Below are 19,313 nucleotides of genomic sequence, written 5' to 3'. Positions count from 1 at the left end.
ATATGACATTAAATTCAACTGTAAATTTAATAAATTCCCCATTTGACATATTTCAGAGAAACTAATTTTCTCATTCCATTCAATTCAATTCTCTTTTATATATTATTATTATTATTACATGACACCTCCAAGGAGTCCAAAGACTGATCGAGGTAGGATGAGTCTATAACTCTCCATCTTCACCACTCAATCCACCAACTACAGGGAACTGCAACTACCATCATCTACACCAGCACCATCTACTGCCCATCACTAGTATTTTCACAGGCAATCACAAACATCCATGCCTACAGTGGGATTCAAACCCACAGCCTTTAATAGGCTGGAGAGCAGATATGCTAACCACTCGGCCAACCAGGCTGGCTCAATATTAGGCACAATGACCTGTAATATCCAAAGAATCTGGTATTCTTTAGTAACTTACTTCTGGAAATGATAAGCCAATTTAATCGTATCTCCATAGTCTGCCATATATTTCTGGCTAGTGTGTTAATTTTGCAAAAGGAAAAGGGAAAAATCTGAGCTACTTCTGTGTAAAACTGACTAACTTTCACTAGCCAACTTGTCAATTCAGTTAAAGAATGCTTATAAATGTAATTTACATCCCAGAGAGGATTTAGACCTAGCTATTTCTGACTGCAGAAGTAGGTAGTAGGTACTATCAACTAAATAAATTAACCTGCAGTAATAATCATTTAAAACAGAATCAGAATTTTCCATTTGCTATCAAATTTACTTCTTAATTTTTTACTTTTCCCACATACAAATACACAGAACAGATAACTGGTTGATCTATTTAGTATTAAGTATTTGGTAAATATCATTGTTGTATAACTGAACATACAGACAAACCAAATGTATGTAAATTAAATATTACATGGCTCACATCACACAGTTCATAATGACAATCCCTTTGTTTGGAGAGACCCAAGTATAAATCTGACTAAGAACACAAAGAACTATGAGATAATTTTAAAAGAAAAACATAAGTGAAAATGAATAAGTGATATATTATTATTATTACCCAAAACCTCATGGAGTCAAAGACTCATCTGGGAGGTCCTTTTATCACACACATCTCATCATACCGTGTCTTAAACACACTCAAACTTCTTGCAGACACCACAATCTCAGGCAAGGCATTCCAATCATTCACAACTCTGCACGAAAAAAACCTGCCTCTCACTCTCCTACTCACACCCTCTTTATACAGTTTCCAGGGATGACCTCTGGTTCTCTCCCGATCTCCCACTATTCTCTGTAGAACTTCTCCACCACTGATCTTATAACAACCCCTTACAAACTTGTAGGTCTCTATCATATCTCCCTTCTTCCTTCTCTCCACCAGACTCTACAATTACATCTTCTCAATCTTTCCTCATACTCAACATTCCAGAGGTCAGAAACTACCTTAGTCAGTCACCTTTGGACCTTTTCCAATCTCTTCATCCTTCTGAAAACCCAGTGACCAAATCTGGGCACAATAGTCCATGTGTGGCCTAATCAAAGCCTTATACGATGGAACAAGAATCTCCCTACTTCTACAGGTCAGTGTCCTCCGCATCATTCCCAGAAGTCTTTGTGTTGTCGTCACAATTTTGGCGATATGTCCCCTAAATTTTAGATCCTTATCCACTATCACCCCCAGATCTCTTATTTCCTCTACCTCCAACAATATATTCTCACCAAGCATAAATTCTGCATCCCATCTATGATTTCCAAATTTTAAAACCTCACATTTTGCAACACTGAACTCACTCACATCCCCATTTGCTTGCCCAATCACTCAATTTATTCAAATTTTCTTGCAAGGCCACAACATCTTCACTACTCTTTATGGTTCGTCCCAACTTTGCATCATCTGTAAACAACTGAATATCTCCATCCAAATCTTCGCCAATATCATTAATATACAAGTTAAATAGTAATGGCCCTAAAACAGACCCCTGAGGCACTCCACTAGTGACTTTCCTTTTCCTGGATATCGCACCCCCCCCCCCCATACACAACTTGTTGATACCTATCAGATAGCCACTCTCCAATCCAATGTACTAATCTAATATCCAATCCCATTCCTGCTCTAGTTTGACTGTCAACTTATCATGAGGTACTCTATCAAAAGCTTTTGCAAAATCCAAGTATATTACTGTGTATCCTTCTCCTCTGTCCAAGGAAGCAGTCACTTTATTGTAATAAGTAAGTAGATTACTAAAACATGACCTCCCTTTAGTAAATCCATGCTGTCCATCAAAGGTTATACCACTGTTGTCAACCCAACTCTGGATCCTAGTTCTTGCTTCTCCAACAACTTAACCACAACACCTGACACAGAGATAGGCCTATAGTTTGATGCTTGAGTTCGATCACCTACTTTATGAAGTGGCACAATCTTGTCCTCCTTCCACTCTTTAGAAACTTGACCAAGTGCAAGACTCGTATTAAAAAAATATGTCAAGGCAGGTGTCAACTCTCTGGCACATTCCTTCAGAATACGCAGTGATATATTATCAAGTCCCACAGCCTTATTTACATCTAGTTTACTCAACTCCCCAAACACCTCTTGCTCACTTACAGTCAGTCTCTCCTCCCCATCATCAACTGCTCTCAATCTCTCCATGAAGTCACATTCACAAGATTGAAAGATCTTTATGAACTGCTCATTAAGTATCTCCACCACACATTCTGCAACAGCTGTCTTTATACCATTTCCTCCAATCAATATCATCCTTCCAAAATCATTCTTTCTTTTGCTGGCTACATATCGAAAGAACTCCCTAGGATTCTTTTTGGCTTCATTAGCTAACTGCTGTTCATACCTCTCTTTAGCTACTCTCACCAACCAAGTCACCCTCCTTGCCTGGTCTTTGTAGACCTCATGAAATTGGTTACTTCCACTTCTCTTATGCTGCCTCCACAATGCCCTTTTTCTCTGTATTGCATGCTTAATCTCTTTATTCATCCATCTCACACCTACCTTATTTAACCTTTTCACCCGTGGAATACATTTAGACATTGCATCTACTAGATAGTTTTTGAAAATCCCCCAAGCTGCATTGATCTCTTTTCCAGCTAACTCCTCATTCCATGCTACACCTGCAAGCTGTCTCCTGAGCTCTTCATAATCACCCCCCCCCCCCCTTTAGTTCCACATATACCCTTTTCTCATAGGGATCCTTGCACTGCTGGCAACCACCCAGGTAATCACTTCATGGTCACTTTCACCAATTGGTGAATGATTTGACACCTCATTTATAATTACATCCTCTGATGAGATGACCAAATCCAAGACCCTTAATCCTCGTGTGCCCTCTGTTACATACTGTCTGAGGTAGTTATCCCTCAAAAACTCAATAAACTAATTTTCTTTACTTCCAGTTGCTATCTCTTCATTCCAGTCTATATTGCCATAATTAAAATAACCCATAATGATCACCCTTTTCTTATTTGCTTGGCTAATTTGACTATAAATTTCACTATCACCACCATCCACATTACCAGGTCTATAACAACATCCCACCAAGTATTTGATTCTATTCACCTCTATCTCACACCATACTGCCTCAAAACCACTGGCCCTATTTCCCTCTTGCATCTCTACGTTGTATGGACATAACTCTTTCTCTATCATCAATAGCACTCCCCCTCCCTTTTTAACCCTTCTATCCTCACGAAACATGAGGATAGAAAGGTTATACATCTCTATTCCTGTTAGGATGTCGTCCTCATCTAACTATGTCTCACTTATTCCAACAATCTTTGGGTGAACAGATGCAATTAGTGCAACCATTTCATCCGCCTTGTTTCTTATACTTTAGCATTGGTATACAAACACAACAGCTCATTTCTGGATATACAGCTAGTTCCACTGATACCACTCACTCGATGTGATCTCTCCATGCTGGACTGGGGCCATTTCCCTTTCTGCTTCTTCATTTTAGAACCCTTTGCAATTCCATCTGTTTCCTCTTGATCCCTGGTCATCCCATTTCTTTCCTGCCTACACATGCTCTCACCTCCTCTTGGAGCATCCACCTTTCTCACGCTGTATACCTCTGTCCACCCTGAGCCTCCCCGTTTCCCTGCTCCTCTTGCACACCCATTCTCTCATTTTCTATACTCATACCACTCACTTCCCCATTCATATCCACTTCTTCAATCTCTCCTGTCTTGCTCTCCTGCTCTTCCACATCACTCCCCTCTCGATCTGATTCATTCTCTCTATTCACTTCTCTACCTTCCAGCAGCAGTCTCTCCAAGTGACTCACACCATAACCACTCAAATGAAGTCCATCGCTCCCATACAGCTCACTTCGTCCCTCAAACTCATTCCACACATTAACAAACTGTACTCTTATCTCCTCACACATTTCAGCCAGAATATCATTCATAATCCTTGCTCTCTGCCTCATTTCAATTCTTTTCAATTCAATTCAATTTTCCTAGGCAACACACTGACTACCCTTCCTGTCACACTATTCTCTTTTATCTTTCCAAACAGCCTCCTGATATTCATTCTGACATGCTCTTTGTTCTCTCTCAAATCATTTGTACCAATTAATACTATTAACTCTTTTGCTCGCTCCCGCCTCATATCCAATGCCTCAATCACTCTACTCATTTTACCACCTGGAAAACATACCTTGTGCATTTTATCCTCTAACACACCTTTAATAATGGAGTCGCCATACAATGCCACTCGCTCATCTTTTGTTAACTCTTTCTATCATGATTTATTTTAATAGTTTTGACCTGAATTCTCTCAATTTCATTCCGCATCCATTTCATTTATTGCCTCATCCAATCCAATTCACTTTCAGAATCTTGCGACACATTCTCTCTATCATTAAATCTTTCTAACTCTCAACCCCCTCTTCTCACTTTTCCTCTCATTCATCCTTCTTTGTTTCCGTACTTTCAGTCCAACATACGTCCAACTTTCACTATCATTATTCTCACTTTCACTCTCATTTATCTTTCTTTGTTTCCATACTTTCAGAATGGGAATAAGCTCTTTTACAGAATAACATGTAATATGAGTCAGATGCTAATAATAATATGAATATACATGTTCCACTGTCCAATGTCATCTTCATGAAGTTTTATCCAGGAAAAAAAGAAATCCAAAGCAAATGAGTGCAGTTAAATAAGTGAGAAAAATATCCAGCATACCATTTGTTTGCAGACATTGTTATACATATCTATTGTACAATGAAACCTGTGGAGAATTCATGACTAAACAAACACACGTAATAACCACAGCAATAAGTTTTAATAAGTAAATATTTCATCTTAAGTATCTCAGGACATCGTCAGTATAGTTAATTCAAACAATACAAGGAATAACATACAGTTAGGGCACATGATTACAATGAAATTCCAATATGCTTGCAGTAGCGTGTTATACAATTAAATTAAAATACCGGGCGATTATAAAATGTCAAGTGTTCAGAGCCCTCTAGCGAGTAATGTATTGGACGAAACACACCAATATTTGGTAGACATACACAGTGGAACATGGGGATTCGATTTAACAAAAAAAAAAAAAAAGTACCAAATGTCGCCAACAGGAGAAATTTTGACGCTGCCGAATTAATTTTAGTAGGTGTGACTAATGAATGACTAAATCGCAAATGAGAGACAGCACACATCAATTTCATGACGTTTATTGTTAATTACAAATGCGATTCAATATGACCACCATTCTCATGTTCCAGGAACTGCATATGGTGCACGACATTTTCCACAGTGGCTTGCAACATATCGGAATTGATTTGTCTCACGTGTAACGCTATTCAATCTTTCAAAGTTGGAATATCGGGTACATGTCCTTGATACACAATCCTTTTAAGAAATCCCCACAGCCAAAAGTCACAAGGATTAAGATCAGGCGATCTCTGTGGCCATGGTGTGGGAAATGCACAACTAATGATTCTTCTGTCAGAGAAATGTTGTCGCAAAACACGCTGTACCTGAAGTCCGATGTGGGGTGGTGCACCATCCTGCATGAAGATGGTCCAATCGAGACATCCTCTTTGCTGCAGTTGTGGAAACACAAAGTTCTGTAGCATATAGGCATACCTGTTAGCATTGACGGAACAGGTCACTGGTCCATTTTGGCGATTTTCCTCATAAAAGTATGGACCGATGATAAAAGATGCCGTAAATCCGCACCACACTGTGACTTTGGGCGAGTGGATAGGCATCTGCAGACACACGTGCGGATTAGTTGCAGCCCAAATGCGACAGTTTCATGTGTTAATATCGGCGTTCAAATAAAAGTGCGCTTCGTCAGTCCATAAAATCTGCCACGGCCATGCATCATCAACTTCCATGTGCACTAAGAATCTCAAAGATAAGTCGATTCGTGTGGTCGCATCACCAGGGTGCAATTCTTGAACACGACTGATTTTATAGGGATAAAACTTCAACATCTGATGTAGGATTTTCCACACCGTTGTGTATGCGTTATCCGTTTGCCTGGATATTGCTCGTGCACTGCTGGTACCCTGCACATTCGTCATCTCCTGTTCCACAATAGCAGTAGCAACTTGTTCAACTTGTTGGTGATTGATCGGTTTGCGTCCCCTGCCTACCTGCACTGCTAGAGTTCAAGTAGTTTCAAATCGCCGAATCAGTTTTCATAAATTTGTTACGCTAATCAGTCCTTTTCGTAAATTTTTCATACGCCGGAAATCACATAGACAAGCACTGGCATTATTGTTCTGCTGATAATAGAGTTTAACTAACAAAGCACGCTCACGTAAGGTAAGAGGCATCGAAAAGCAGTTCGCCTACAAATGATAAGAAATCTCACAGGCTTTCCTTTTATTGCATGATCACTCACAAGAAACACAATAATACAAATGAATGCATTTTACTCGGTAAACAGCGCCAAAATTTCCCCTGTTGGCGACTTTTGGTACTTTTTTTTCTGTTAAATCGAATCCCCATGTTCCACTGTGTACGTCTACCGAATATTGGTGTGTTTCGTCCAATACATTACTCGCTAAAGGGCTCTGAACACTTGATGTTATTTTATAATCACCCGGTATATCTGGCGGGAAAAAAAAGATTACATTAAAATAAGTTAACATATATAAAAATTATTTTACACAATTTTGTATGACAATTTCCCATACTTTAGGAATAGCAAGAATGTCATTATGGTTTAGATTTTGTCTCTGAAGTAGGGCTTCAGCACTTTCTTTATATAAACGTTCATGTTTATATAAAAATCTATGTAGAAGTTTGGTCTTTTCCCAATGGATCCTATGGTTTGGGTTTTCAACTCCATGTTGTGCAAGGCCAGATTTCTGCGGTTTGATAAGACAGATATGGTCTCGATGTTCCAAAATGCATTTATGAATAGATCTACCTGTCTGTCCATAGTAAGACAATTTACAGGAGCATGGAACCTTGTATACGCCAGGTAGCATCAGAGGTTTGTCTTTAGGAGAACGTAAGAAGTTATAGATCTGGTTGATTGGTTTGTAGGTAGTAGCAAGTTTGTATTTCTTCATAATTTTTGAAAGACGTTTGGAGATGCCTTTGACATAAGGAATTGAAATCCTATTCAACCTAGACAAGAACAAGGTTGATGTGTGGGGAAATGACTGATGATTTTTTGAGTTGTTTTAAGATTGTATCCATTTAGTATGGCTGTATTTTTGATTATTTCCAATTCTTGGTTTAAAGATTCTTTAGAGGAGCAGAATCTGTGTGCTCTGGCTAATCATTTAATGATGCCAAATTTTTGCAATGGATGATGAGCAGGAGAACTGTGAATGTAGCGACCTGAAAATGTCAGCTTGCGATAGACAGAAGTGGAGATGAAACCATCTTCTTTTCTTTGGATGTGTAAATCCAAAAAGGAGATGCCCTGTAGAGATTTTTTTTTAGCGTAAATTTGATGCGAGGATGAAGAAGGTTTATTTTATCTAGAAACAGGTGTACTTCTTGTTCAGAATGACCCCAGACAGCAGAGACATCATCGACATATCATTTCCAAATTTTTGGTTTGGGTTTAAACATGAACATTTTTTCTTCAAGGTATTCTAGAAACAGGCTTGCTAAGTTTGGTGATAAGGGAGACCCCATTGCTGTTCCTTCCTCTTGTTTGTAAATTTTTTCTTTCCAAGTGAAGTAACTGGACATAATAAGAAATTTTAATAATTCAACGATATCAGATGGAAATTTTTGAGTTAACAAGTCTACTATTTCCTTATGGGGAATATTAGTGAAGAGGGAGACAATGCCAAAGCTAATTAGTATGTCAGTTTCCAACAGTTGAATGTCTTATTTTTGGATGAAACTCTGTGGAATTTTTAATTGATGAAGCTGAGTGGCCTATGTGAGGATGGAGAAGATTAGATAAAAATCTTGATAACTTATAAGTCAGGCTGCTAATAGAATCCACGATGGGTCTGAGTGGAATGTTATTCTTGTGAAGCTTAGGTAAACCGTATATTCTAAGAGGCCTAGCATGGTATGTCCTGAGTTTTTTAATTGTTTCTTCATCTAAGGAAGTGGTTTCATCAAGTAACTTGTTCAGTTTCTTGAGTTGTGTTTTTTTTTTTTTTGTAGGATCATAATCAAGTTTGATGTAAGTATTTCGATCTCAGAGTAGTAAATTCATTTTTCGGTCATATGAACTGGTATCTAGAACAGCAGTGGTATTTCCCTTGTCGGCTCTGGTGATGATTATGTTTTTATTACATTTTAAGAAGGTAAGAGCTTTCAATTCTGATGGTGGGATATTTAAGTCCGAAGGTTTGGCATCATAGATTATTTTGGATATTTCGAAACGAAGTCTGTTGGCTTCAATACTGGAAAGATGGTCGATGTTTCTTTCAATGTTGTGTATAAAATCTAAATATGGAAAGCGCTTAGGTGAAATGGCAAACTTATGACCTCTTGCTAGAACATTTAATTCATTTTCTGTTAATGGATGGCTAGATAAGTTGACAACCCATTTTTCGGTCAGCAATTTGTTGGTATTTTTCTTAGATCGATTTAACAAATTAAGGTATTTTTTTATGTAGATTAATATTACTTTTATCAAATGCTTTTATTATTATTATTATTATTATTACGGGTATCTCCATGGAGTCAGTAGACTCATCGCGGGAGACCCAAACTAGCAAAACAATATCTGTCATATCTCTTCTTGAATTCATTTACAGACGAAGAGCTCACAACTAAGTCAGGCAATGAATTCCACTCATTCACCACCCTCCAGGCAAAAAACCTTGTTCTGACACCTTTGTTAACCACACTCTTCTTTAATTTCCAGGGATGACCTCTTGTTCTTCCATCACTATCACACAGCTGAAACATTTCCCCTGCATCAATCCTATAAAAACCTTTTAGTAATTTGAATGTTTCTATCATATCCCCTCTTCTTCGCCTATCAACCAATCTCTGCAATCCACAAGCTCTCAATCTTTCAATGTAGGGAGCATTTTTTATATCACTCACCAACTTGGTCACTCTTCTCTGAACCCTCTCCACAGCCTCCTCATCTCCAAGGAATCCAGGTGACCAGACCTGAGCACAGTAATCCAAATGTGGAAGTATCAATGCTTTATAAAGGGGAATAATAACCTCTTTATCTCTGGATGTCAGTGTGTTCCTCAAAACCAAGTAATCCTATGTGCAATCTTGGACACCTTAGCAATGTGTCCTCTGAACTTCATCTCCCTATCTACCAATACCCCTAAGTCCCTAGCCTCATCAATCTCTTGGAGTACCTTTCCATCGATGTAGTACACAGCTGGTAATCTTTTAATCCCAAAATGCATGACTTTACACTTTTCCACATTGAACTGACATCCATTTTCTTTTGCCCATTTTACCAGCTTATTTAAATCCTCCTGCAAACTTTCAACATCATCCCTGAATTTGATCCCTGAATTTTTTGAGACGATGATATATTGAGAAAAGATATTGGAAATTTTTTTTTCACTTGGAAAAAACTTCCAATATCTTTCTCTAATGCATAGTAATTTAATAATCAGGTGTGACACCTTTTGGCAACTGGCATATGGAATTATGGCTTCTGCATTGCTTCAACTCCGGACCCAGAGGTATCATCTCTGGGTCTGGCTCCCACTGAGGAGATCTCAATAAAGGTTGAAACAGGTCTAGGTAGTGACCCTCCCCATAATGCATAGCATTATACATGTCTGCAAGGAGATGTGCTTTGCATTATGGGATACTAAGGAAAGTGAATGAGAACTCAGTCCACCTTTGCCACGAGTTGCCCCAGTCCTGAAGATACTTCAGGTGCAAACTTGTTTACTTACACATGGATAAAGGATTAAACTAAATATATAATTTAAAGAAGTATAAGACATTTGATAGTAATTAAATGCACAAAGAGTATAAAATGTATGCTAGAAAGGCAATGCAAAAAAAAGAGAAACCAAAGTATTAATAGAGGAGATTGATCAGTCAGCAAAAAAACCAAGAGAATTCTTCTACCACATGATGATAAAGCAAGAGGGCAAATAATTGTGGAAAGGCAACAATGATATATGGTCTGAAGGTCACAGTATGCTGCAAGTCTTGCAAAAACTGCACAGTACAATGCTGTAATAAGGAGTACACTGACAAGTAAGGGTAAAAAGATTGTACCACTATATAAAGCATTGGACAGACAACGCAAGAACATGTGCACACACATACAAAGACAGACTATTGTGCTCAAATTTGGTCACTTAGTTTCCATTGTGATGTGGATATACTCATAGCAGTATCAGGACACTGGAAAGTTGAATGTAGTTAGAGATGGGGGGGGGGAATGCAGTTTAGTAGATAGATAGAAAAAAGAAGCAACATGATGCAGGCATTTAAGTTAATGAGGGGATGCAATGCATTGCTGGAATGTGTTGTGATTGCTAGGAGTGTGAATGGGCTTTAGGCTCAATAGAAAAGATATGTTATCTTAAGTGAGAATTCCCATGATGATGATGAGTGACTACTCCACAGAGATTTTTGTAATAATAATTTATTATTATTACACGACACCTTCAAGGAGTCCAAAGACTCATTGAGGGAGGACACCTACGTTTACAACTCTCCATCTCCACAACTTAATCTACCAACCATACCAAAACGCCACTACCATCATCTACACCAATGCCATCTACAGCCCAACACCACCACTAGTATTTTTTTGTCTGTAAATTGCACATTTCTCAAGGCCGATTTGTCTGTATGTGGGATGAAAAACCCAAGTTTCTAGGGAAAAAATCCTGCTACCTCTGTATGAGTGATTAACTTACTTTCTGATCAAGCAAAAAATCTTAATGCAGAACAAAAATCTTAATTATGAAATTACACTAAAATATTTTTAAGTTAAAGCTTTCTTCTCTAATTGAGCTCTGCAGCTAAAATTCAGAATTACTCAAGTGCAAGTACCAAAATATAACAAAAATGAAAATAATTTATCTTGAAATTTTGCAATTAGTAACTTTTTTCTTTCTTTCTTTTTTTTTTTTATGTTTATCTTCAAGCCATGAAAGGTTATCAAGTACATTAGTACCATGGCCAGGCTAAGGAACTTTTTTTATTATCATTTTTAATTATTATATTTCTGTATTTATTTTTAAAATAATTCAGAAACTTCCTGCTCTAGAGACTAAATGCTGAACTTTTTTTCAAGACACTTCAGGCCTCTAATAAAAGAGAAAGTAGTCTAGCAATGAAATTCATCTCCCACCTAAAATGACAAACATCCATGCCTACAGTGGGATATAAATGTACAACCTGTTTAGCTGAAGAGTATATTAACTTAACAATCTGCTAATTAGGCTAGCTGATCATATCTTCAAAATGTTGCTACAAATAAATTGAAATCATGACTGCAAAATGAAAGAGTGCAACATAATTGCAATTGACTGCAAAAGTTAATACCTGCTAAAATAAATTCTTAATTTTAATTTTCCATAATTATGAACACTTCTCCCAAAAGAAAGACCAGCTTGAATTATATAAATGAGAAGGTCTCAGAAGATTCTTTAATCAGTCTTCCAGGGTAAAATTTGCTTCTATGCAATACTTTGGCCTTGTTCCACTTAATTCTAATGATGCTCCAACAGTCATTCTATAACAATGTTTAGAAAACTGTTACTGATTATAAAATCATTCTCTCTCTCTCTCTCTCTCTCTCACTGTATATATTTTTGATTTATTTCATGATTCCAGTTCTTATTGAAGTGGGATAAATTATTCTATCATTATCAGTAATGCTATATAATTAAACATATACATGTAAAAACCACATAAAACAGTACATAAGAAAGTTGGTGCCACTGCTGAAATTTCTTGATATGCTTAGTTGTGCATATATTACTCTAGACCAGTGGTTCTTAACCTTTTTTTCTAGCCTACATCCCAGTGAACTTCAATTTACATTCTCGCACCCCCTTAAAAAATGTGATTTTTATTTGTTAGAAAAGAAAATTTATTGCAAAACAATTTATTGAGAAATACATATACGTATCAACATAAAATCAAAATAACATATAAATTTTTAGTGACTAATTTGTTGTTGCTTTTTCATAATATTTTGAAAGCAAGGTTCCTTTTCGAAAGGGCTACGCACATATCATCCCTTGCATTTAAGTGATTTCGGGTTTTTGTTTTTATGTGCAAAAGTGATGAAAATCCCATTTCGCAAAGATCGGTAGTAGTAAATGGTAGAAGTGTCTGCAATGCTGTCTTCGCCAGTTGTGAAAATGGTTGAGTACACCAGAATTGTTCTAAATCCAATTTTTCAAATTCCATTTGAATACGTGCACTGGCTCGCATTTCAATAATATCATCTTTTATTAAATTACCATCGTTTATAGAATTAAGAGCAAAAAGAAATGGATCCACCTCTGCTCTTTGCCAATATCTCCTGTGGAAAAATATCTATGAAACGAACCAAACAATTGTTGCAAACGTATTACAATTTTAGGTAAAATTGTGATTTTTTCGTTACCCAAAACAATTTTATCAAGCAGGGGAAAATTTGCAAAATTACCATTTTCAACTCAACATATCCAAATTTTGAGTTTTTCAATAAAAGCAAATAATTTTTCACTAGATGTTATTATGTTCTTACCGTACCCTTGCATTGATATATTTAATTCATTTAGGTGAGTGAAAATATTTACTAAGTAGATCGAATTACTGCATCTCTTCTTTCAAAGTCTTGAACTAAATTACAATTCTGGTTAGTAAGAAACTGAATAATCTCCTCGCGCATTTCAAAAACCCTGTTAAGCATACATCCCTTGGAGAGCCATCTTATGTCAGTGAGATAAAGAAGCACACTATGGTTAGCACAGATTTCTTCGCAAAAAGCACAAAAGATACAATGTCAATCCTCGAATATAATTTACTATGTTCACCACTGTAGCTAAATATTTTTTAAGTTCACTGGCAAATTTTTTGATGCAAGTGCATGGTGGTGCAACACACAATGTGATTATTGTAACTTGCGGTACTTCTTTTTTGGTATAGGTAAAAAAACTGGAATTTTTGCATAATATCACAGGTGCACCATCAGCACATATGGAGCTAATCACATTCATTGGTATTTGATGTTTCAAGAAAAAGTTTTTAATGTGATTAAAAACATCAATTCCTTTTGCCATTAGTTCCAGTTGATCACAAAATAATAATTCTTCCAAAATTTCCTTTTCCTTTATGTATCGCACAAATACTAATAACTCACTGCAATTATCAACGTCAGTTGACTCGTCCAATTGAATACACACTTTCAGAGGACTGGTTTTAATATCTTATACTACTTGCAGTAAAATATCCTAATTGATGTCATGAATGCATGATCGAATCACATCGTTTAATAATGGAATCTGCTGAATTTTTTTATGTGCTTCAGAACCTAATACAATTTTTACAATTTCCAATGCACATGGTTTTACCAGCTTTTCAGCTATTGCATGAAGGTTTTTTTCCTTTATGCACAGATATGCCACCTGATAAGAAGCTTCTAGCAAAGGATTCTGAACTACTGCAGTCAAATTTTGTAATGGTATTGCTGCTATCGAATCGTGCCTTCTTAGACTTCAAAATGTTAAGTGTATGTCCTGCAGCTTTACCACAATGGTGATTGTTGAAATGTTCTAACAACTTTGACGATTTAAGATTGGAGTTTGGAAATATTTTGCAACATAAATGCATTGTGGTCTTTGAGTACCATCTTTCTCTGTTTCACAAGTAAATCCATAAGCAACATAATCATCTTTCCATTGGCATCTTTTTGACATGGCGGGGATTACTACAAATAATTAATTAATATTTACATATTATTTAACTACGAATATGGCCATGGTTCCTTAAGAAAATTATAAAATAACGTGTAAGCAAAAATTAATTTTAGTTCTTACTAATCTTTTCAAAATTCGAGAGAAAAAAAATTAATCAATTGCTCTTTACTTACTGATTCCTGGCAGTAAAACCAAAAAAATAGCATTCGTTTGTCATTTGATCCACTTTGCTGCAATGAAATTATGTTTCTCATGACAATGGCGAGTGTATGCGCAGCAAGTAACCGTGCGTTCGGCTTGGGTGCATGTGTGAGTGTTTGTGAGCGGCAGTACATACGAGGATTTTTTTGAATATAGTGGTTTTTAATTTCTTAAAATGTAACAAATAAAAAATATGTATAACTTATATTTAATGGTTCTTGGTGAAATAGAATAATTCTGTATGGGTTGGAAGATTATATATCATAAATATAATTTACTTTGCATAACTTTTCCTCTCGTGGAAAAAGAAAATATGATTTAAATAATTAATCAATATATGCTGGAATATTTTCCAGCTCACACCCCTAGGAATGCTTTCTCGCATCCCCAGGGGTGCACGCACTCCTGGTTAAGAAACAATGCTCTACACTGACTCTTCATTCTCAATAAAACTTAATCACAGATTTAACAAGGATTTGAATAAGATTAAATGTACACAATTACAAACAGCTTGCATGAATAACAATAAAAAAATACAAAATGCTGAATAAAGATGAGGAATAACATATGCAGTGATTATGATGGATGACTAAGCCATTATAATGGCAGTGAATGAACTTCTTGTCAGCTTATTCTCCCACAGAGAATAAGCTGACAAGAAGTTCATTATAATGAGCCGTGGAATGCATTGCCTGATGGAGTGGTGGGAGCGAGAACGGTCAGTGAGTTTAAAGAGTGGTATGATAGACTTTGTGTTTCTCAGGGGGGGGGCCTCCCCTCGATGAGTCTTGATAGACTTTATGTCTTAGGAAGGATCTCCCTCGATGAGTCTTTTGACTCCTTGGAGGCCTGAATAATAATAATAATAATAATAATAATAATAATAATAATAATAATGAACAGCACTCAGCATATCAGCAAGAATTTTCTTTAGCAACAGACTGGAAAGTTCAGAATGATGTGATGGTGGATGTTAACTCTTTTATAGTACAAGTGCAGTAACAAGAAAGAATTATGATCTAATTTTAAAATATGGCATACAGATTTAACATATGTAAGTCAATGAAAGTTTTTTTTTTTTTTTTTTGTTAATATTCACTTTTTCGAAACAGTCCTTACAACGATAAACATTTTGTAGTACTTAAACTTCTTAAACTGTGTTATTCTTAAACTTCTGTTCTCTAGAACTTTACAGGTAAATAGAAATTCAGCATCATAGAGATAACAAATGAAACCTTCTGGTTTGATCATAAGGAGCGTGCCAAAAGAGACAACTATTGTATGGAAAGCTGTCTGAGTATGAAAAGAAACTAGCTCTATAAGCTAAAGACAACCCAAAAGAATTCTATTCTTATGCTGCAAATAAAAGAAAGATTGAATATGAAAGAATAACTAATGAATATGGATGGTATATGAGTGCAGATGTAGAAGAGATTGTTCAACTGATGGGTGCCCATTTTGCTAAATGCTATCAATCTGGTGTATGGAACATTGAGTTCACTGCTACCTCTTCACTGGATGAAGAAACTCAGGTGTATAAGGACAATGTATTACAGCTGTTGCATAAATTGAATAAGAATTCTGCAATAGGGACTGATGAGCATGGATGCTAAAAGATTGTTCAGCTGAACTGGTTATTTCTCAGAACAGGGAAGATTCCACTGGAATGGAAAGAATGTATGGTAATCCCACTGCACAAGGATGGTGCAAAGACTGATATATCCAACTATCAACATCTCTGGAGTGGTGGTGAAGATTTTGAAAAAGTTGGTTAGTGCTCACATTCAGAAATGGATTGACAGAGAATCTCTACTATGGTGTGAATAGCATGGGTTTATTAAATGATGTTTGAGCAACTTGCTCACATTCTACAATAATGTTATCATTCCGGTAGACATGGGGAATAGATACACCATGGTACTCTTTGATTTTGCTAGCATGTTTGACAGAGTATAGCATGGATGACTGTTGCATAAACTAGAGAATATGGGATTGAAGTATATAATATAAAATACCGTGGATAAGGATGACTAACTGACATATCGAAAAGTGGTATATAGGGATGGGAGTCTGCAAGATTTAAGGTAACCAGGGTGTATCACAAGGATCAATCCTTGGTCCATTGTTAGTCAATCTACAGATTAATAACATTGGGAAGGATTTGACAGGCAACATATAGGTATTTGCTGATCATGCAAAGATAGGTAGGAAATGAGGAGTGCAGCTAATATGCAGTACTTGCATAATGATTTGAATAGGCTAGAATTTGAGAATGTGAAAATGGCTATCAGTTCAATGTTAGTGTATGTAAAGTCATGCACTTTGGTGTGATTAGATATCAAATCACATTATATTGGTGGGATTATGCCGATCAGGCTAGGAAACTTGGAGTTTCCGTAAACAGCAAGTTGAAGTTCAAGAGCCATACAGCAAATACAACTCAGAGGCTTTTATTTTTGTAGACAGAAGACGTCTTAAGTTTGCACGGCAATAATTGAGCTTTGCATTGTGTATTGAAGGCCGATACTTGCTCGTCTAGTCAAAGTTACCTTGGCTTGCTTGGTTGTGGGAGCTTCCAGGTCCTCGCAGCAGCACTGTGATTTCATTCGCGTGCATAGCCATTTCCGCTCCCTTCATGTCACCTTAAACACAGGCCATATGCAGTCAATGTAGCTCTAGCCAGTGAGCTTCAGCCAGCTTTTACAAGTGTGCGTGTTGCTTGGGAAAATTAAGTTACAACCAACTTTTTATGACGATGTTATTGACCAGTTCATAAAGAACTGTAGGGTAGAATTTGTATTCAAGTAGATAAATTGAAAAAGATAGAATATCATTTGTAAAATAAATGTTGTATTTGTATGATTAAATGTACATACATTTCTAAATATATAATTTTAAATGGTCTGTAATTCATTATTCCGCTAATCAGACTTCAATCACACCTCTCACTCCCTGAATTATAACAAGAGCAAGCATGAATTTCAAGACCAGTATTCACCCCTGGAGAGGAGATATGTCAGACCTACAAATTTCTTAAAGGGCCATACAGGATACAAGTAACAGGAATTTTTCATTTTATGGAGGGTGGAGAGAGGTCAAGAAGACATCCATAGAAGTTGAGAATGATGGCAGTCAACAAGAGGGTGAGAGCTAGATTTTCTTTCATAGAATGGTGAATGACTGAAATAGATTACCGTTGGATGTTGTGTGGGCAAGTGTTGTGAATGAATTCAAGAACAAGTACAGTATGACAGCAGGTGTTGTTAGTATGTGGTCTCCATCGATGAGTCCCTGATTCCCTGAAGGTTCCTATTAATAATGATAATTAATTGCAAAGTAAATCATCTATCACATAAAGGCATTTGCAAATATCCAAGCCATAGTAGAATTCTTGTATATGTTTATTCTGGTAAGGAAAGTATATCTGAAAAAAAAAAATCTTGTTATCATCCTTATTTTACCCAAGCATGAGCAAATAAAAGTTGCACATTACATATTTGCCAACTAGGTTGTTTGCATATACAGAAGCAGATGACTTCATATCAAGTTGCCTAAGTATAGCATAATTCACATTATACTTCCTTCTAAGACATGCCATATATTATGGGAAAGGTCACTACCCAGACTAGTTCAACATTTATGAGTGCTAGCATGCACACTCATTTATGAGCTATACACCCATAAGACGAAGTGACCTTCGTCTTATGGGATACTGCACATACATACCCCATATACAACTTTCTGATACATATCTGACAGCTAGTTACTGATCTAACTCAGAACTTTGATATCCAATCCCATCTGTTTAGATTTATTTAACAACTTGTTGTGTTGGAGTCTATCGAAAGCTTTTAAAAAATCCAAGTACACCACTGTATATGCATCTCCCCTATCCAAGGTATTTGTGACTTTATTACAGTGCATAAGTTAGTGAAACATGATCTCTCCCTTAACAATTCGATGCTTGAAAACCACAAAGAATACTGCTGATATCAACCTATTTCTGTATCCTACTTCTCATCAATCTCTATAGTACCTTCACGACTCCAGATATACAAATTGGCTATTAATTTGAAGCCACAGCCTTATCACCAGTTTTAATCAATGAAACAATTTTACCTTCTTTCCACTCCCTTGGAACCTGTGCTGTTGTAAGAATAAAGAAGCATGCCAATGTGACTGCCAATTCACTGGAACATTTCCTTAAGATGTGTGGTGATATCTCATTAAACCCTAACATCTTATTGACCTAACCCTAACATCCTATTTCCTCAAGATTCCTCCCTGATCAGGATGAAACATCCTTATCAGGATGTTTCATCCTGTCACCAAATCATCCGATCACCGAATACTTCAACAATGTCTTCTGTAGCAGTTTCCATTCTATCATTTTCATCCATTAACATCATTTTACCATGATCATTCTTCCTTCTACTTGCTACATATCTAAAAAACTCTCTAGGATTTTACTTCGCTTGATTTGCCAATTTCTGTTCATACTGCACTTTTGTTTTCCTTACTAAGTGAATCACTCTCCTGGCTTGTTCTTTTATACTCTTGTATAAAGTAACTGATTATTACCATTATTCATCTTGTTACTCCAAAGTACTTCTTCCAGATTTCATGTAGAAGCCCCTCATTCATCCATTTTACATCTACCTTATTTCCTTTGGCCTTTGGAATACATAGACACATTTATGCTGATAAATATTTCTTTGTCAGTTCCCAAGCAGCATTTATTTCCTTACAGCTCAACTCCTCATTCCATGATGTAGATCCAAGCTGTCTCCTAAGCCAATCATAATCACCAGCTTTTATAATTCCACATAT

The 19,313-nt window shown here is 36.5% G+C and overlaps 1 protein-coding gene across 1 annotated transcript in view; it reads right to left on the bottom strand.

Moving 5' to 3' along the window:
* MYPT-75D (Myosin phosphatase targeting subunit 75D) overlaps positions 1–19,313 on the bottom strand; it is a 305,331-nt gene that overhangs the window by 83,937 nt on the left and 202,081 nt on the right. The gene's annotated exons all lie outside the window — the stretch shown is intronic.

The sequence above is a fragment of the Typopeltis vanoorti genome, chromosome 9, assembly GCF_054136105.1.
Source record: "Typopeltis vanoorti isolate ZY-2024b chromosome 9, IOZ_Tvanoo_1.0, whole genome shotgun sequence".
Classification (NCBI taxonomy): domain Eukaryota; kingdom Metazoa; phylum Arthropoda; class Arachnida; order Uropygi; family Thelyphonidae; genus Typopeltis; species Typopeltis vanoorti.
Note: the sequence above shows the minus strand (reverse complement) of the source record. Positions and strands in the feature narration are given on the sequence as shown.